The following is a 21,809-nucleotide window of genomic DNA, read 5'->3' on the forward strand; positions in this document are numbered from 1 at the left end:
TATCATGCTAAGTGGTCATACTGCCAAATTACCCTATAAATATTTATATTTCTACACATAGACCTTGATCAGAGGAGCTTCTTTTTGCAGTGGGTAGCTATCAAGAGATACATCAAAGTACTGAGAATAATAATAATAATAATAATAATAATAATAATAATAATAAGCTTTCAAGCCTTAAAGAAACACCTGTATTAAGTCCCTACCTTACAGGTTCAGGAAACATTATGGAATAGGAGGTGAAAAGAATATAAGAAGCAGAGGATAAAGAAGAATGTTGTGAAATGCTTTCTTCTGGCCATGACATGATGGTAACAAACAGTAATTCACACTAGCTGTGGTGACATGCACAAGATCAGAAAAAAATCAATCAACCAAACTTCTGACACAAGGTGAGGAACTATTATCAGTAGATAGTTGCCTGAAGAATAAGAATCATGCTTTATTGAGGATGTGGGTATCCTATGTTCCAGTGGATAATCCTACAACCATGTATCCACAGGCAACACTAAATGAGCTACAAAAAGAAGACATGAGATTTCAATAAGGACATGATCAGAGGACATGGAAATAATTGGATGGGGAAATGGTGGCTATACATAAAACCATGTTTTGTACACATGCATTAAATTATCAAAAATATGAAAAAATGCAAAGTAAGTAGAAATTTAAAACTAAAAAAAATATTCAATTATCTATAGTCTTTGAGTCATGGAAAATTTTGTGTCCCCTTAGGTTGAATATAAATGAGCTGTACCATATTTAATCATATCTTTGTTCAGCATAATGTTATTCATAATAGATTTATTATATTGATTAGTGTAATATGCTGATATAAGAGATGGTTTTCATTATCTTCCCTCAAGTCAAAATTAGAGCCACCCTAGAAGTTTGAGGACAGACTTTCTACATTCACACCTGATAAGGTCATCTTTACTTGTAGGCAGAAAATAGGAGAGACTTTTTGGACTACTGTGAAGGTAACAGATTTAACAAGGCAACAGAAATAATTGCACTCTAACAGCAGAGATGAAATTTAAATAATAGCTTAAGAATCCTCATACTGCACAAATTCATTTCCTATGTGAAGCTTCACATTTTTTATAGGAGTGAAATTCATGAACAGTGATGTCAATGAACAGCAACACCCTTTCTTGTACCCTTTCTTGTAGCAAAATGGTTACCTTGTGTTTTAGCTTAGTGCTGATATAGTGACATATTCTTTTTTTTTTTTTTTTTTTTTTTCGAGACAGGGTTTCACTCTGCAGCTTTGTGCCTTTTCCTGGAACTCACTTGGTAGCCCAGGCTGGCCTCGAACTCACAGAGATCCACCTGGCTCTGCCTCCCAAATGCTGAGATTAAAGGCATGCGCCACCACCGCCTGGCTTAGTGACATATTCTTTAAGCTACACAAATCAAACTAACAACATACTTGCTTTAACTTTTCAGAATAGCTAGCTGGCAAAATGGACACCTTGATGAGAGTTATTCAACATTTTTACTAAAGAAAAAGGGTATTTTAGAAAAGTACATAGTCCATAGTAGCACATGCTCCTGGCCTGGTATTCAAGCCAAAACCATGCATTTGTCTTCACTCAACTTCAAGTAGAGGAAAAATCCAGTGGGTGGTCAGCATAGTAAGTAGATCAATCGATAGATAGATATATTTAATAGATCTATTAAAGCATAAATTAGGTCAGAGCCCTTGTGACCTAACTTTTGCAGGAAATGCCCTCACAGACACAAACACTAACGTGCTTTATGAATCTTGTAGGCACTGTGCATTGATGCGATAACCAAGCTTGGCCATCATGCTTGTCCTTTTGTGTTGTGTGGCTTGCAGAAATAACTTTTTGTCAAAAGGCTGTGGAAATGGTGATGAGCCATAAAATTTATGTGAGGCAGTCATGCTCTGGTGGATTGAAATAGAAATAGCTCCCATAGGCTTGTGTAATTGAACACTTGATCTCCAAATAGTGGAGCTGTTTGGGGAAGTTCATGAAACTTTTAGGAGGTGGAGCCTTGCTGGAGGAAACAAACCACTCCATTTCAGTTGAGTTTGGAGGATTTATAGCCTCACCTTTCTTCCTTTGCTCTTTCTCTGCCTCTTGTATTTGGATGAAATGTGATCAGCCAACTTCCTGCTCCCACTGTCACAGCGATGGCTTCCCTGACATTAATGGACTGTATACCTCTAGAACTGTTTGCCAAAATAAACTCTTTCTTCCTTTAGTTCTTTTGTCACAGCAACGGAAGATATTCAGATAGCAGAGTACAGTTGTCCAAGTCAGATGTCACTTACTGAGAACATAAATTATTTTCTGAAATTGATCAATATTAATTAAAACCAAGATACCTTAGGCACTAATGGTCCTATACATTTATCCTGGGGAAGACACATTTTGTGTTCCACCTTTTGCAGTTACTTGCAACTCTGATTCACATTCCCATCCATCAAATTAAGTAGGACCACAACTGGGAAAGCATTTTCCTATCAGTGGCTCCATCATGCAAACTGCACAATGTTGATTGCAACAGCTGGCATTTCATCATTTGTTTTACTTTGTAGCCTTTGCTTTCTAATTGTATACATCTTTTACATATGTTAATGTGATGTTCACATAGAAAAACGAGGAACAAATAAAGAATCGAGGTTAAGATCATAATAGCTAATTTTACCAAGGTTACTAATGTTGTGAGATGCTGAGTAAGTTAAAAAGCCATTTAAATTTCATTTCTTGAGATGAATATCAGAAAAAAGTATGCTGTTATCACATAACCATAGTATTAACACATGGCAAACTCCAAATTGCTAGTTTATTCAAAATTCTGAGAATATGAAGATAATTTAGGAATCTTTTGTAATTTTCTACAATCTGCAGTATTTTCAATGCAAATGGACTGAGAGTAGAAAGAGATGGGAGGGAAGAAAGGAGGGGAGAAGGAAGGAAAAGAGAGAGAGGGTAAATGTGTGCTAGTGCTTGTGTGTTTCAAGAGTCCACTCTCTCTTTCCACCATGTGGGTCCTAGGAAGCAAATACATCAGGCTTGGTGTCAAGATCTTTCACCCACTGAGCTTTATCATGGGCTCCTGAACATAATCTTAAGTCAGTCAACAAATTTTTTAGGAACATTTTGACTGACCGATACTTGTGAAAAAAATGATGCCATGTTACTTTGGATAATTCATGTGTATAATAACAGTACCAGTTTTATTAATATAAGAAGCTACCATTTCAAGCACCTACTTCTAAGAAATGTTCAGCAATTTTCCTCTGTATTTCAATTAGCCTTCATAGTGATTTATGGGAAGAAAATTATTATCCTCTGTAGATTGTTATGTATAATGATATCTTCTATGCTTTGAATTCATATATCTTCCTCCCACCTCAAATTCTTATTTGAAATCTAATCACCAATGTGAGAGCATTAGCAGGCTACATTTTGGGGAGATGATTAAGTTATGAGGGCTGGACTCTCATAAATGAGATTGCTGTTCTGTCAAAGACAGCCTTGCTCAGCTCACCATGGGAGAATCCAGAGACACTGGTTATGAAATAAAAATGGCCCTGACCAGACATCAGATGTACTGGTGTTAATCACAATGCTCCTGGCCTCTAGAACTAAAAAAAAACCCTCTATACTTGATAGTGCACAGGAGTTTTGCTTTTTGTTGTTGTTGCCATGACAACCCAAAAGCATTAAAGCAGAAATATGTATGCAGAAATTGGGTGCTAGTATAATACCCAGACAAGTAAAATAGACCTAGGTTAAAGTTGGAAGGCTGTATTAGTCAGGTTTTCTGAAGAACAGAACTAATGGAATGGATTGATTCAACAGAGGGATTTATTAGATTGGTTTATGCAATATAGGCTAGGTATTCCAGTGATGGCTGTCTGAGTGCCAAAGTGTCTGAGAACTCACCAGGTGTTTAGTCAACATGACTGCATGTCTCACTGGTCCCCATATGGTGATGAAGGCCTAGAGGATTCCTGGAGAGTCATCAGTCTTCAGTCCATAATGAAAGTCAAAGAAGCTGGGTTCCTGGCTTCATGAATGATCACAACAGTAGTATCACCAGCAGTAGCTGAAGGACCAGTATAGATGTATGCACAAGCAATGAATGAAAGTGGATAGGGCAAAAGCAGCAAAGACTTTTTCCCTTATCTCTCTGTATCTGGGTTGCTGCTGAAAGGTGCAACCCATTTTGGAGGAGAGATTTCCCCTGTCAGTTAGTCTTTCTAGAAAAATCTCTTCACAGACCTATCCAAAGGTAGGTCTCTCCAAGATCATTCAAGTTTTCAACCAAAATAACTACTGTAGAGACTTTTCAAATCTATAAAGAAAGCTTCCATTGTGATTACTTGAAATTAAATAGCAATTCATCTGAGGACTAGGAACGCAAAAGAGAAAGTTATTGATAAAACCGCTATTTTCTTAGAAATGCCTATGTGGTAAGAGACAAAATTTGGGTAGAAATGTAGGCCATTATAATGAGGCCTGAAACATAAGGAATATAATATGGACATTTTGGTGATGAGCCTAACTTATTAGTGCTTAGCCATCTCTCCAGCCTGAGGGACATAATATTGAATAAGGAGAGAGGAGCCACTTTGTTATAAAGTACAAAAATTTGGCTCATGATTTTTTTGTGTTATAGTATCTTATAGATGATAGAATATGAGCAAAGAAATTGGATCTCTAGCCAAGCAAAGTTCTGAGGGCATGATTTGGCTTCTCTCTGCTACTAATGGCAGCATTTGAAAAGACAAATTATTTGAAGATAGAACTAATATTAACATTTGTAATCAAATAGGAAGCATCATATAAATATTTGTGAAATTATCAGCATTTCAATAGTTTAAATGTAGTCAGCACACGCTCTGGAGAGAATATGGAGGATGTTATATAATAACCATAAAGCATCTGATAAAAACATTGTTGAAGAGACACCCATTCTTTTCAACACAATGGAAGAATGATCCTAAGGAGAATAAAATCATCAGAGCTACCACCCAAAGTGCTAAATTAGAGCTTAGGAAATCACTGCAATAACCATTTAGTGCAAGGCCATATGCAGCCATAGAGGGTACTGCTGGCACAGAATTCCATCCCAGATAACTGGGGCATCTGTCTTGGAAATTCAGCATAGCCTAGTGTGTCTCCTGTAAAGACCTATCATTTGGGTGGAGCCCAGACATAGCACCATTCCAAGGGTGTGCATGTTCAATGTAATAAGGAGAGGAATACTTGCCACTGTGTAACCAGAGGATGAAATCCCCAGTTTCATTTTGTCCTGTGCAGAGTTTTGCATGGTAGGAGGATAGAACAGTCAATCAAAAGAGGTTCCTGGACCTCAAGACTCATGAATCATTGCCATGATATATTTTAGATTTGGAATATTTTTTTCTAGCCTATTTTCTACATCCTTTAGTATGAAAATGTCTTTTCTATAACTGACCCCTTCCATTGTACTATCTGTTGGGCTTTACTGGTTCACTTCTGAGAGGGGTACTACAGATTGTGTCTTGAGGCTCAAACACTATTGATAACAATGGAATTTAGAGATGTTGGAGTATTTATTTGGAGTGTCATTGGGAGAATAATACTGTCTGTATCCTTCTAAAATGTCAATATTGACACTTAAAAATCACTGTGATCATTTCTAGAGGTGAAGCTTTCTGGATGTGATGGGTTGTGAGGTGCAGATTCTCCTTAAGAGATTGATTACTGCCCTTGTGAAAGAGGCCCTAGTAAGAGACTCTTTCAGAAACACATAGAACACAGTGAGAAATCACTGTCTATCCAATTATCATCCTTAGATTTGCTGTTAACTTGATGTCAAACTGTCTAGATTCTGCCAATAACTTTGTTTTTTATAAACTACTTAGTTTGTGGAATTTTAATATACCAGCCAATGTTCTGTTTATTTTAAAAGGGTGCCTGGTAATATGCACTATTATATGCCAGGATCTTCATATAGGGTATGTCTGACTACATGTTCTAATCAAACCTAAAATCTCCAGTACTAACAATTCAGTGTGTGTGGGAGGGTGCTGTGGATATCGCTCTGTGTAAATAAAGTTCTGATTGGCCAGTGGCCAGGCAGGAAGAATAGGCGGGAAAAGAGAGTAGAGAATTCTGGGAAGTAGAGGCTGGGGAGAGAGACTGCCAGCCGCCGCCATGAGAAGACACTGGTAAGCCACAAGCCATGTAGCAAAGTATAGAATAACAGAAATGGGTTAATTTAAGATAGAAAAAGTAGATAACAAGAAGCCTGCCACAGCCATACAGTTTGTAAACAATGTAAGATTCTGTGTGCTTTCTTGGTTGGGTCTGAGCGACTGTGGGACTGGCGGGTAAGAGAGATTTGTCCTGACTGTGGGCCAGGCAGGAAAACTCTAACTACAGGAGGGGGCGGGGAAGAATACATTAGGAGACAACAATGAAGCATTGAAGGAGAGATGCATTTGATAGCATTTAGGGCATCATAATCTAGTTTGTGATGGACAAAGTTACTGCAAAAACAATACAGAGTACCATTTTCCCAAGGAGAACGGCAAAATTACCATGGCCTGACATTCATTGCACAGAATTTATTTAGAAGGGATGCATTTGTTTTATCATAAGTGGTCCCTTCACTGAGATAAATCAGAAACATATTGAGACTCCTGGCTTCAGGACACCTGTTTTAATGTTTTCTTGTCCTCATTTGTCTGTCTTTCTACTTTGTGCCAGTTGTTTATGGTATCTGCATTTGCATTTCCTTGTTTGTAGTATTATAGGATAAAACGTATCTTGCTCCTCTATTATACAATTGGTGAAGTAATGGACTGGGCAACTGGGAAACATCAAAAGTGGGAGAGAACCATCAAGTGTTATCAAGTGGACCAAACACAAGGCTATGCAGATGGCATATGCATTGTTTATATGATGTCATCCTCCAAAAAAGAAAGATGGACTTAAACTGCCAGACATTTTACAGGACACTGAGCGAAATGATCGAGAGACTCTAGCCCTGTTTGCTGAAGACAAATGTCCCAACTTTACAAAGGAACATTAGGTTACTGCCCAGGCTGCCAGCTGTCTCTGTCTACCCTGCAAGACTCCCAAAAGTTGCTTGCATCTTTCTCCTGGTTCTCAGGTAATATTATATCCTCCGGAGGTCTTTGATGTGTTTGAAGACTAGATAGTTATAATTTCCTCAGTTATGATAAAAGATAAGTTAGATATAATACCTTAGACTCATAAATATAAGATAAATAGCATATCTTCTTCAATATTGTAACTGTAATTCTTGCTTGATAATTGTTTTGTTATCTGAAATTTTACTATATAAAAGTTAAAACATTGCTTTTTGAAAAAAAGAAAAGGGAAAGTGCTGTGGGATGTTCTGTAAGTCAAATGTGTTGCTGATTGGGTGAAATAAATAAAGTGCTTATTGGCCAGTAGCCAGGCAGCAAGGATAGGGTAGGTGGGACAAGGAGGAGTAGAATTCTGGGAAGTAAAGGCTGGGGGAGAGACACTGCCAGCCACCACCATGACAAGAAAGATATAAGGTACTGGTAAGCCATGAGCCAAGTGGCAAAGTATAGATTAATAGAAATGGGCTAAGTATAAGAGCAAGAGCTAGACAATGGTAGGCTTGAGCTAATGGCCAAGCAGTTTAAATAATATAAATGTCTGTGTGTTTATTTTATAAGTAGGCTACTGGACTGCTGGGGCTTAGTGGGACCTGGGGAGAAGATCTCCAAAAACATGGATTCTTCATTAGTTTAATGATTTTGAAATCCAGGGAAGGCTTTGGCCCTTCTCAGATGTTCCTTAGAGCATGCAAATATCTAGTCACTTAACCTTGTCTGGATGTAGCTTTAAACAAAAACTATATGGTCAAAACTCTGGACTCTGATTGGTCTGTGCCTTGCACCCAACTTCTCAAAATTGAGTCTGAGATGTACTTTCTGTTTTAAACAAATATTATTTTTATTTATTCTTTGAAAATTTCATGAATGTATACAATGTACTGTCATGTTATTTGCCTGCTTTCCCCATCCAACTCTTCAGAGGACAAAGCCATATCCCAATACATCTTCCTTGAAATTTATTTATTTATTTATTTATTTATTTATTTATTTACTTACTTACTTACTTACTTACTTACTTACTTGCTTACTTACTTACTTACTTTCTTATTTTTTTTTTTTTTTTTTTGAGACAGGGTTTCTCTGTGTAGCTTTGTGCCTTTCCTGGAACTCATTTTGTAGACCAGGCTGGCCTTGAACTCAAAAAGATCTGCCTGCCTCTGCCTCCCAAGTGCTGGGATTAAAGGCATGCACCACCACCACCACCACCACCACCACCACCACCCAGCTTCTTCTTTCTTTCTTTCTTTTTTTAAAATTAATTTTGTGAGTCTAATTACTGCTGTCCATATGCACATGGTGTGGTGTCATCCACTGGGCCATATGCAAACTACCAAGTGCCATTCCCCAAAGAAAAGTGATTCTCATTCTCCTGACAGCTCCAACTGCAATACCTCTACAGCTAGGGGCAGGGCCTCAGTAGCCCCTCCTCCATCTTTCCTGGTATTTTTGACTGCAGGTAATCATAGCTGCTATAGTTCAAGTGTGCAACAACCATGTTACATACAAATGGTAGTATTTCACAACTCCTCTTCTCCTACGGTCAATGAAATGACAGGAATTAATGTACATCTTTCTACAGTAACTGAATATTCATGGTCTACATTCCCCAGTAAAAAGATACAGACTATAGGTTAGAAAACAGGTTCCAATTTTTCTTTGCCCTCTCCAAGAAACATTTGTCATCATCAATGATAGACACCACCTTAAGGTAAATGGGTGGCAAAAGTTATTCCAAACAAATGGAACTAGCAAACAAGTAGAGCCATCTATTATAATAACTGGCGCAGGGGGCGGGGGGAGTAGACCTCAAAATAAAACTAGTCAGAAAAAATATGGAAGAGTTACGTCATACCCATTAAGAGAACAACCACAAAGAGGAAACTGCAATTCTAAACATATGCATATCAGGGCCTAGAAAGATAGCTTAGCAGAGTTAAGAGCAAATCCTGTTCTTCCAGGAGGCCTGAAACAAGGCACCCACAAGATAGATAGTGTAACTCCACTCCAAGGTGATTCAATGCACCTGGCCTGAATGTTGGTTGTGTTCATGGACACATACTCACACTCAAATACACACAGAGGCACATCATTTTTAATGAAAATAAATTTTAAAGCAATATTAAATATGTGTACACCAAACAGAGGTGAACCCAGTTTCATAAAACAAATATTTCTAGATATGAAACAGATCAGCTCCATCACAATGATAGTGAATGACTCAATGCCCACTTTCATCAATAAGCATGTTAACTGAAAGACAAACAAACAAACAAACAAACAAACAAAAACTAATCAAAGGAACATTGTGATGAAATGGATCTTAAATAGACCTAACATTCATTCACAGAACATTCCACATAAAACAGATACATTCTTCTCAGCATCCCCCAGTGTTTTATTCAGTTTGAAAGAATGATTACTGGTATGTAAAAGCTAAGAAGATGAAAGGATGGTTGGCTTTCTGGTTTGTTAAAATGGAAAGATGATTGAGTATCATTAAGAAGCATTGTATCACAGAAGGTACTTCCAGCCCTTATTCCTTCATTCATTACCTCTTTCATTCATTGAAAAGCTTTCATTGCTCAGCTTAAGGACAAAAGAATTATATGCATTATGTAGTACTAATCTCAAAAAAATGTAAGTTGTAACACAGTAAAATATAATGCAAAAACAAAGACAACTGAATTTTGAAAGAAGTGTAGATAAATTTAAATAATAAAAATTCCAAAGAGTTACAGATTTTATGAAGAAGGAAGAAATCAAGAATATTGTTATTTTACAAAATGAACTGTTGCAGCTTTCATGGTGTGAGAAAGAGGGCAAAATCTTGACTGTGCTTAATCCATCAGTGATGAAGGCAAGATTCTGCAGTGGGTGATGGTTCCCTGCCCAGATATAATCTTCCTGTTTCTCCATTACTCATCTCCTGGAACAATCTCACTACTTAGACAAAAGATGGAGTGTGAGAGGGTTATGCCTGTGTCCTGTGTAACATCAACTCACAAAGTATTTTAGAAATTATTGATGCCGGCGGCTAGCCAATTATAAGGAGTAGCTTGGCCTAATGGGCATGGTCTTCTCTGGAGAAATGTAACCCAATAAGAAGAAGGGAGCTTAGAGGATGAGTGTTTGGGGGAGGGGGACTAGGAGGGTGGATAGCTTCCTCTTTTGGAATGGTACAGAGCTTCCTGGGAGCCACTGGGAATCATGGATGGCAGCTTGGTCCTCATCTCCTTTGGGAAAGAAGAGGCAGCAGCACCTGGATAAGCAGCAGCTTGAAGCTTCATTCTGTATCATGATTGTACTGTACTCATTTCACCTGTTTTTTTTTTTTTTAAATTATATTAGTGTTTTAATTTCATATATCAGTCATGGGTTCCCCTGTCCTCCCCACTCCCGCACCCGCCCCCACCTTCCCCCCAGCCTCTCCCCTCCATTACCATCTCCTCCAGGGCCAAGACTCCCCTGGGGATTCGTTTAAACCTGGTGGATTCAGTACAGGCAGGTCTAGTCCCCTCCATCCAGGGTGAGCAAAGTGTCCCTGCATAAGTCCAAGGTTCCAAACAGCCAGCTCATGCACTAAGGACAGGTCTGGGTCCCACTGCCTGGGTACCTCCCAAACAGTTCAAGCTATTCAATTGTCTCACTTATCCAGAGGGCCTGATCCAGCTGGGGGCTCCATAGCCATTGGTACATAATTCATGTGTTTCCATTAGTTTGGCTATTTATCCCTGTGCCTTTTCCAATCTTGGTCTCAACTGCTGTGGATATCGCTCTGTGTAAATAAAGTTCTGATTGGCCAGTGGCCAGGCAGGAAGTATAGGCGGGACAAGAGAGTAGAGAATTCTGGGAAGTAGAAGATTGGAGAGAGACACCGCCAGCCGCTGCCATGGAAAGCAACATGTAAAGACACTGGTAAGCCACAAGCCATGTGGCAAAGTATAGACTAACAGAAATGGGTTAATTTAAGATAAAAAAGGTAGATAACAAGCAGCCTGCCATGGCCATACAGTTTGTAAACAATGTAAGTTTCTATGTGCTTTCTTGTTTGGGTCTGAGCGACTATGGGACTGGCGGGTAAGAGAGATTTGTCCTGACTGGGCCAGGCAGGAAAATCTAACTACACTCAACAATTCACACTCTTACAGTCCATCCTCTTTCTCCACAATTGGAGTCCTGGAGCTCCACCTGCATCCACTTCCATCAGTTATTCCAGCATGACAGCTAGGGTGTTTGGCCTTCTCATCACCAAACTAGGTTAGTTCAGGCTTTCTCTCGACCATTGCCAGTAGTCTACAGTGGATGTATCATTGTGCATTCAGGGGACCTCTCTAGCACTTTGCTTCTTCCTGTTCTCATGTGGTCATCATTTATCATGGTCTCTCTTTCCTTGTTCTTCCTTTCTGTTCTTGATCCAGCTGGGAGCTCCTGCTCCCCTAAGTTCTCTTTCCCTCAAACTGTAAACTTCATTATTCCCACTGTCGTCCAGATTGTTCATGTAGATCTCATCCATTTCTCTGTCATTGGGCAATCCCTGTGCCTTTCCTAGGGTTTCGTTTTCTAGGTAGCCTCCCTGGAGTTGTGAGCAGTCTAGTCATCTTTGTTTTATATCTGGTATTCTAATATGAGTGAGTACATACCATGTTTGTCCTTCTGAGTCTGGGTTACCTCACTCATTTTGATTTTTTCTAGATCCATCCATTTGCCTGCAAACCTCATGATGTCATTGTTTTTCTCTGCTGAGTAGTACTCCATTGTGTATATGTACCACGTTTTCTTTATCCATTCTTCAGTTGAAGGGCATCTAGGTTTTTTCCAGATTCTGCCTATTACAAACAATGCTGATATGAATATAGCTGAGCAAATACCCATGTGGTATGATTGAGCATTACTTAAGTATATGCCCAAGAGTGCTATAGCTGGGTCTTGGGGGAGATGGACTCCCAATTTTATAAGTAAGTGCCATATTGATTTCCAAAGTTGCTGTACAAGCTTGCATTCCCACCAGCAGTGGAGGAGAGTTCCCCTTGCTCTACATCCTCTCCAGCATAAGCTGTCTTATGTGTTTTTGATCTTAGCCATTCTGACAGGTGTAAGATGGTATGTCAGAGTCATTTTGATTTGAATTTCCCAGTTCATTAGGGATGTTGAGCAATTCCTTAAATGTCTTTTAGCCATTTGAGCTTCCTCTGTTGAGAATTCTCTGTTTAGTTCTATAGCCCATTTCTTAATTGGACTTTTGGGCATTTTGATGTCTAATTTCTTGAGTTCTTTATATATTCTGGATATCAGCCCTCTGTCAGATGTGGGGTTGGTGAAGACCTTTTCCAATTCTGGAGGCTGTCGCTTTGTCTTGTTGACTGTGTCCTTTGCTCTATAAAAGCTTCTCAGTTTCAACAGGTCCCATTGATTGATTGTTTCTCTCAGTGTCTGTGCTACTGGTGTCATATTTAGGAAGTGATCTCCTGTGCCAATGAGTTCAAGAGTACTTCCTACTTTCTCCTATCAGGTTCAAAGTAACTGGATTTATGTTGAGGTCTTTGATCTTCTTGGACTTAAGTTTTGTGCATGGTGACAGATATGGATCTATTTGCAGCATTCTACACATTGACATCCAGTCATGCTAGCACCATTTGTTGAAGATGCTTTCTTTTTCCATTTACATTTTTGGCTTCTTTGTCAAAAATTATATATATATATATATATATATATATATATATATATATATATATATGTGTGTGTGTGTTCATAGGTGTGCGGGTTTAATATCAGGGTCTTCAATTTGATTCCATTGATCCACATGTCAGTTTTTATGCCAGTACCAAGCTGTTTTTATTATAGTAGCTCTATAGTAGAGCTTGAGGTCGGGGATTGTGATACCTCTAGAGGTTGTTTTATTATAAAGGATTCTTTTGGCTATCCAGGGTTTTTGTTTTTCCATATGAAGTTGAGTATTATTCTTTCCAGATCTGTGAAGAATTGTGTCAGTAATTTGATGGGGATTGCATTGAATCTGTAGATTGCTTTTGGTAAGATCGCCATTTTTACTATGTTAATCCTGCTTATCCATGAGTATGGGAGATCTTTCCATTTTCTGACATCTTCTTCAATTTCTTTTTTCAGGGACTTAAAGTTTTTGTCATGTAGGTCCTTCACATGCTTAGTAAGAGTAACCTCAAGGTATTTTATATCATTTGTGGCTATTGTAAAGGGTGATGTATCTCTGATTTCCTTCTCATCCTGTTTGTCTATTGTATATAGGAGGGCTACTAACTTTTTTGAGGTGATCTTGTATCCTGCTTTGTTGCTGAAGGGGTTTATAAGTTGTATCAGTTCCTTGGTTGAATTTTTGGGGTCACTCATGTATACTATCATGTCATCTGCAAATAGGGAAGGCTTGACTTCTTCCTTTCCAATTTGTTTCCCCTTAATCTCCTTATGTTGTCTTTTAGCTCTGGCTAGAACTTCAAGTACTATATTGAAAAAGTATGGGAAGAGGGACAGCCTTGCCTTGTTTCTGATTTTAGTGGAACTGTTTTGAGTTTCTCTCCATTTAATTTGTTGTTGGCTGTGGGCTTGCTGTAAATTGCCTTTATTATGTTTAGGTATGTACCCTGTATTCCTGATCACTCCAAGACCTTTATCATGAAAGGGTGTTGGATTTTGTCAAATGCCTTTTCTGCCTCTATTGAGATGATCATGTGTTTTTTTTTTCCTTTGAGTTTGTTTATGTGGTTTATTACATTGACAGACTTTCATATTTTGAACCACCCTTGCATCCCTGGGATGAAGCCTACTTGATCATAGTGAATAATTGTTTTGATGTGTTCTTGGAGTCTGTTCACCAGAATTTTATTGAGTATTTTTGTATCAATGTTTATGAGGGAGATTGGTCTGTAGTTCTCTTTCTTTGTTGCATCTTTGTTTGGTTTAGGAATCAGGGTAATTGTAGCCTCATAGAAGGAGTTTGATAATATTCCTTCTGCTTCTATTGTGTGGAACAATTTAAAGAGTATTGGTTTAACTCTTATTTGAAGATCTGGTAGAATTCTGCACTGAAACCATCTGGTCCTGAGCTTGTTTTGGTTGGGAGACTTTTAATGACTGATTCTATTTCCTTAGGGGTTATTGGACTATTTAAATGGTTTATCTGTTCTTGATTTATCTTAGGTATGTGGTAACTATCCAGAAAATCATCCATTTCTTTTAGATTTCCCAGTTTTGTTGTGTAGAGGTTTTTGAAGTATGACCTGATGATTCTCTGGATTTCCTCATTGTCTGTTCTTATGTCCCCTTTTCATTTCTAATTTTGTTAATTTGGATGTTCTCTCTCTCTTTTATTGATTTTGGATAAGGGCTTGTCTATCTTGTTGATTTTCTCAAAGAACCAACTCTTTGTTTATCTAACTTTTGTATTGTTCTCTTTATTTCTATTTTATTGATTTCAGCTTTCAATTTGATAATATCCTGGCGTCTGTTCCTCCAAAGAAGACTTTGCTTCTTCCTGTTCAAGGGCTTTCAGGTGTGCTGTCAAGTCACTAGTTTGAGATTTCTCCAACTTCTTTATGTGGGAATTTAGTGCTATGAATTTCCTTCTTAGCACTGCTTACATAGTGTCCCATAAGTTTGGGTATTTGGTGTCTTCATTTTCATTGATCTCTAGGAAGTCTTTAATTTCTTTCTTTATTTCTTCCTTAACCCATTGGTGATTCAGTTGAGCATTATTCAGTTTCCATGAGATTGTAGGTTTTCTGTAGGTTTTTTTGTTGTTGAAATCTAACTTTAAACCATGGTGGCCCAATAGAACACAGGAGGTTATTCCAATTATTTTGTATTTGTTGAGATTTGCTCTGTGGCCAAGTATGTGGTTGATTTTAGAGAAGGTTCCATGGGGTGCTGATTTCACCTGTTAATAAAAACTAACTTGATCCCAGACTGACTTTCCTCATTGCATATGGAGTTCCATATGAGAGTTATCTACTCTCTTTACACATATCACATGAGCCTTTCATAATTAGAATGTACTGTTTTAATTTTTAATTACATTTCAAATTTATTCAGTGTATGTCTGTGTCTGCTTTTAATGTGTTTGTGTGTTTGAGTGCACGTCGATGTGCCTGTGTGTTAGTGCAGTGTGTGTGTGTGTGTGTGTGTGTGTGTGTGTGTATGTGTGTGTGTGTGTGTGTGTGCCTCTTAGTATTACATGACACATTTATGGAAGTCAGAGGACAGTAAACCAGAGTTCTCTTCTTCCACTACATTGAAGCCTGTGGTCATCAGACTTGGCAGCAAACAGTTTGTTCAACTGAGCCATCTCACCAGCCCTACAATGAGAATTTGCATAGTGTTAGTCTTAAAATTAAGACTCAAAAGTTTTTTTGTCAAATGACTGCATGAGTATAAAAAATAGAATTCAAGAACAGGTATGGGCAGAGGTAGGTAAAGGGGAATTGAATAAACTCTGAAGTCTTTCTTTTATATTTTTGTCTCTAGCCACTATCATATTTTTATTTGTTGTTTAATATAACGCTATATTGTCCATTGGGAGAAAGGAGCAGGAGACTAATACATAAAAGTATTAATTGTGTAAAAATAAATCTCCATCACCTCTGTACAGGGCCCCAGACATTACTCATTGCTTTTTGTCAACATCTTTGTTGGCAGATAGCACAAAAATTTAGACATGTGAGAAATATAACTGATGAGATGAAGTTTCATAGTAGGTTTCTATGCCAAAGAACAATTTCCCAGAAACATCACACTCTCGTATATTTAGCAACTGCCTGAATGATCCACTATTCCTAAACTAAAATAACTTTCTCTATAAATAACTTGTATTTGGCAGGGTTTTTTTGCAGATGCCTTCATGTTCTCCTTTGTGTGTGTGTGTGTGTGTGTGTGTGTGTGTGTGTGTGTGTGTGTGTATTTGCTTTTGACATTTCCATTTGTTATTGACTCTTCACAACTTTGGCAAGATGATGGCTTGTGGTGGTTGGGTAACGTATGCTATTTCTGCAGTTGGCTTGAATATACAGCCTTTGCCCACACTGTTTAGATTCTGAGCTACTGTTTTTCTGATGGATTCCTATTGCTCTTCAACATGGCTGACTGGTAGAAGAAATCACTTAAGTTCTGTTGGAGAAATACCTTTCATTGTAAATGACCTGTCTTGAACAACTGTATCACCTGCATTTTTCTATTGTGTGGATTCTCCTAATTCAATCCTAATTCAATGGAGGTGTCCTTGGGAGGTCACCAATATGCTCACATGCCTCAGCTCACTTTGCTATCCCAGTCAGGAACTGGAGAGAGCTTCAGTCTCCCAAAAGAATATTCAGGCTTCTCACTAAGCAGTTTTCACATCCAAATAACCCAGAAATCATCTGTTATTATAGAGATTCTAGAGTCTCTTTGAAACCAAAAATTTAATACAAAAACATGAAAAGCTCTGGCATGAACCTGTCTCAATAACTATAAATAAATAACTGGATCCCACACTAAGAGTATATTTACCAATTCTTTAGACTTTCACTAAATAATCCCAAAGTATTTTTTAAAAGAAGATAAAATCATCATAAAATAAAGAATGCAAATCATTATTTAATATTATATTGTCTCACATAATATATGTATATGAATTCAAGATATTATATAACCTTTCCCTCACGTGTGTGTGTATAGAAACATATGCTTTTATGCACATATAAACACCTTAATAAATATAGAGTAGTTGATATCAGTAGAAATCTTGAAAGATTGTCTTGAGTTTATGGGCCATGTGTTTGTAAACAATGCAACTTAAAAGTCAATTTTGTACAGAAGTGGGACAAAAATTGAAGAAATGATAAGTGCAGTTAGTTAACCAATCTCATATTCAAAATAGATAAAAGTTTGTTGTGATATGTAAACTTTTTAAGATTTACAGTCCTGCAAATCTATGTCTATCTCCTACAGGACTGTAAATTCTCTCATGTGTCAAGTATTAAAGAAGTCTTGTAGTGTGTGTGTGTGTGTGTGTGTGTGTGTGTGTGTGTGTGTGTGTTTAAATAAAATGTATTTATTCTATGTGCTTTTTACATCATATATCTTGATCCCATTCATTCCCCATCCCTTTGCATCCTCCTCCAACCCTGAACTACCCCTCCCAAAGTAAAACAATATTCAAGAGAAAAATTAAGGAAATAAATGAGAAAAGTTTAAAAAAAGAGGGAAGGAATTAAAAGTCTTGCCATGGAAGATGCAGTGCAGCCTACCAAGTTACACCACATACCCCTTTGTCCAGACATCTCTAGTTGCAAGTGTTCATTGAAAAGAGTCATTGATCTTGTTCAAGGCCACTGGTCTCCACTACATCTTTGATGGTGGACCCCCACTAGGACTCTTCCTGGACATCCAACTGGAGCACTGTGTTATGGAGATCCTGCAGTGTTGTGTCTGCATGTCAGGTCCCTTCACATGCTCCAGAATATCATAGATGTGGTAGATGTTGGGGCAGGCCAAGTCATAACCCTGGGTCTGTGCCTGGGCAACTACAAGGTTGGTCTACCAGATGGAGACAGCTTTGTCCTGGTCACAATTTCAGTTCTGGCTCACTTACACCTGCACTAACCATGTTGGCCCTATTGTGCTGCACTGGTCATGGACAGCCATTCTGCTTTTATGAGCAAAGGTCAGCTCTCCCACCTGCCCCAGGCATTGATGTGCATGTGGGAGAGACAACCCTCTCCTGCCCACGTTATCTCATAACAGATAAGTAATGGTGACAGTTCTCCTTATTCACTACATTGGGCCTTGCTCTGCCACACCTCCACAAACAGAGTTGGCTCTATTGTGCTGTCCTATTTAGGTGCAGGGCCTGATATCCTGAGTGTTGCAGTTGGTGGGGGTCAGGGACAGCTTTCTTGTTCTTATGTTCACAGGGCCAGCTCTCCTATCTACCCCAGTTGTTGATAGGCAGGGGCAGGGAGGAATACATATAGCTGTGTGGCAGATTAGGGGTGGGGCTAGGTCTCCTACTCTGGCATCCATAGAATTAGAATTGGCTTACCTGTGCTCTCAAAGGGTCAGATCCCTCAACATCTCAGCCCACTCCCTTCCTTTCTCTTCTCTTTGGATTTGCCTCTGTCCACAGGATCTGAACCATTTCTCTCTCTCTCTCTCTCTCTCTCTCTCTCTCTCTCTCTCTCTCTCTGTCCCATAAGACACCATGATATACCTCTGCTCACTCTAATATTAGCCTTCTGGCTGGTACTGTAAGGTGCCAAGTGGACCCTTGTTTTCTCACTCAGGTTCCTGTGATGCAGGGCTGGGCCACAGTTCCTCATCACAAGGAGATCATTATAATGCCCCACTCTCTGGCACCAGGGAAGTTCCTGGTTGGTGCATTTGGATGTTTTCCCTCCACCCCATTGCATGACATGGGGTGGGGGCTTGGCTGGAGTTTGGCTATGGGCCAGGGTTAGAGTACCATGCCACTGCTTGGCTATGCTGTGACCATCACTGATTCAGGCCTGGTTTGGGCCAGAGGCTTGAATGCTTCACCCCTCCACTTGCATTCTCTTCAGTGTGTTTTTGAAGAGATGAGTGATTCTTGTAATTTTACTAGAAGCCATGTTTTCCGTGAACATTCAGGGCCACGTTATATACTTAGAGAAGAAGTGCTCTATACGTCTTGTTTTTGGAAATATTTAATTAGGCATTTCATTTAAATTGGCCCATATTCTTTTACAGGGGATTATTGTCAGGAATATCTGTCACTTTAGATTTGCAAAACAAGAGGGTTTTTTTTTTTCTGGTGAGCTAGTAATTTGGGTTTCTTTATAGAAAAGAAATTACTCCTCCCATTCCTTATCATTAACTGTAGGAGAGGCAAGCTCTAGTGACTAGAAATGAGTCATTCCTTTATTCATTTGCTTGTTTACTCAGCAAAAACTATGCCAGACAGTTTTGTAGATACATTAGGCAAATATTTAGACAAAATAAATACAGTTATGAAGTATAAAAAAATACAGACACAATCAGACTTTGAAGGAAAGTGAAAAAAAGCAAAGCGGAAAAGGAGAAATGGAGAGAGGAATTGAATTCTTTGTCTGGGACATAGTTTCACTTCCCTATTCCCAGTATTTATAGATAGAAAAGAGGTTGAATTCACTTGCAGCAATATCAGAAGTAGAGATAAAATAGAAAGATTCAATCTATAATTTTCAGTCAATAAATCCAATATTCAGTGGTTCCTAGATGCCAGGCAGCAGACCTTTTAAATAAAAAAAATCTCTGATTTGACAAATACAGTAGACTGCTGGTAAATGATGGACAACAGAATTTTGGTAAAATAGTCAAAGAAATATTTTGATAGAATTTTCCAAATAGTGTAGTATAAATTGATCTGGACCTGTGAGTCAGTCTTCATTGATAGAGTCTTAGGGAGAGGACCAGGAGATCAGAATTTAAGGAGATAGATAAGTTTGCAATCAGGAGGTCATGTATAACCTATAAGAAATATAGCATCCAGTATATCATTTTCAATTGAGAAATAGGACAAAGTTAGCAGAAACTATCATACAATGGGACAAAGTCAGCAAGATGCTAACCCAGCAACATTGCACAAGGGGAGCACATCTCAAGAGCATTGGCGATCTAGCATACAATGGTCTTGGAACTGATAGCTCCAGTCTCTTCAGGGGAAAAACCAAGTTCCAAGGAACTAAAACCTGAATTCCTTCAGTGTTCTGACCTCAGCCACAAACTGCCCTTGTCACTTCTCTTCCTGATAAGGACACAGACCTAGGTTCCTTTTGTCCATTGATCAGGGCCTCTGAGAAAGCCTGGGACCAGTCCTGCTCTCAACACTAAATAATTTACCATGGCTAATGGTAAGCAATCACTTGGCTCCACAACAAATGAAAAATGTAGGCAAGTAATTCTTGTAGAGTGTGTGTGTGTGTGTGTGTGTGTGTGTGTGTGTGTGTGCATGCGAGCGTCTATGTCTGTGTGTATGTGCATCTATGTGAGTATATGTGTGGAGGTATATGTGTGTGCATTTGTGTACATGTGTTTATATACATGCAGTTGTGTATAAGTTTGTGTGTGATATATTCACGAGTGAGCTTATTACACACAAGTATAGGATGGAGTAGAATTTCAGCTCTCTTCTTCTATCTTAGTTTTGAGACAGGGTCTTTCACTGAATCTAAGGGGTGTTATTTCAGCTAGGCTTGTTGGCCAGTGTGTTCTCACAATCCACCTGTCTCTGTCTCCCAGTGATGGAGGTCCATGCCCATCTTTCATGTGGCTGCTGAAGATTTTAATTTAGGTTTTCTTGATTGCACAGCTAGTGGTCTTACTCACTGAAACATCTCCTCAGCTCCAGGTAACCCACTAATAGTAAGCACAAGCTGAGTACATCAATGATTTACATTAACACATGAATTAGATAAGAGCTAGTGAATCAAAGGAAGTATCCACATGTAAAACAGATCAGAATGCTGGAAGGAAGTTTGAGTATAATAATATACTGAGATAGAAATTGACCTCACTCAGCTGGTAACATTTCATATACAAAGAACCAGGTTCTGAGACATGAGGGCTGCTAGAGGAAATCTTTTTATCTGTGACACCATGTGGCTGACATTGAAAGACCACACAGTAGCTAGTATGCCTGAGTAAAGTGAGTGCCTGCCGAGGAATGAATAAGAACACTAGCTAGGATCTGAAATGGCATGCAGTCGTACAGATAACCAGAGGCATTTTAGATTGTGGCCATACATTAATTGAGGGTAATTTAGAAGTTTGAGTACAAGGGTCACCTGATCTGACTTGTACAGGAGCATTGTCATGATCCTCTTAGGCTGAGAATTATTAAGCTGTGTGAGTTAATACCATTTGCTCAGCCTGAGCTGTACTTGCAAAAGGTAGAGCTCATGGTAAGAAGCTGTGTTGAGGGCACAGTGGAGAAAAAAGCTGGAAAGGTTTCCTGATGGTGGAGGTTGAGGGGGATGGGGTGTAAAAGAAAAAGAGAATAATGTTGATTTAGAGGCTGTGAAGGAGGAAACAAATGACTGCTCCCCCTCCCTGCCCCTGCACAAGACTCCAAGAGTAAGAGATGTTGACAGTGCTGGGCTGTACTCAGAGCATCACGTTTAGACATGCAAACTTTGACATATTTTTAGAAGCTAGAACAGATATGGAAAAAGTTATGAGAGTGGTGTGAACAGCTGTGTGCAGAGTGCTGTTTGGTCAATGAGGAGCCATGTAGACAGAAGTCTCTGTCTTGTACTGTCCCTCAATCATTCAGACCCAAATAAACACAGAGAGGCTTATATTAATTTTAAACTGTTTGGCCTTCTGCTCAGGCTTTTAGCTAGCTAGCTCTTATACTTAAATTAACCTATAATTATTATCTATGTTTACCATGTGGCTTAGTACCTTTTCTCAGTTCAGCATTCTCATCTCACTTCCTCTATGTCTGGCTAGTGACTCTGTCTCTGCCTTCCCTCTTTCCAGCCTTCTCCTAGTGTGGTCACCCTGTCTTTACTTCCTGCCTAGCTACTGGCCAATCAACCTTTTATTAAACCAATAGAACTGACAAATCTTTACAGTGTACAAGAGCATTTTCCCAAAGCAGAGTCACCTCATCAATACCATCACCTAGTGATGTTTTAGCCAT

Source organism: Onychomys torridus, chromosome 10 (genome assembly GCF_903995425.1).
Source record: "Onychomys torridus chromosome 10, mOncTor1.1, whole genome shotgun sequence".
Taxonomy (NCBI): Eukaryota; Metazoa; Chordata; class Mammalia; order Rodentia; family Cricetidae; genus Onychomys; species Onychomys torridus.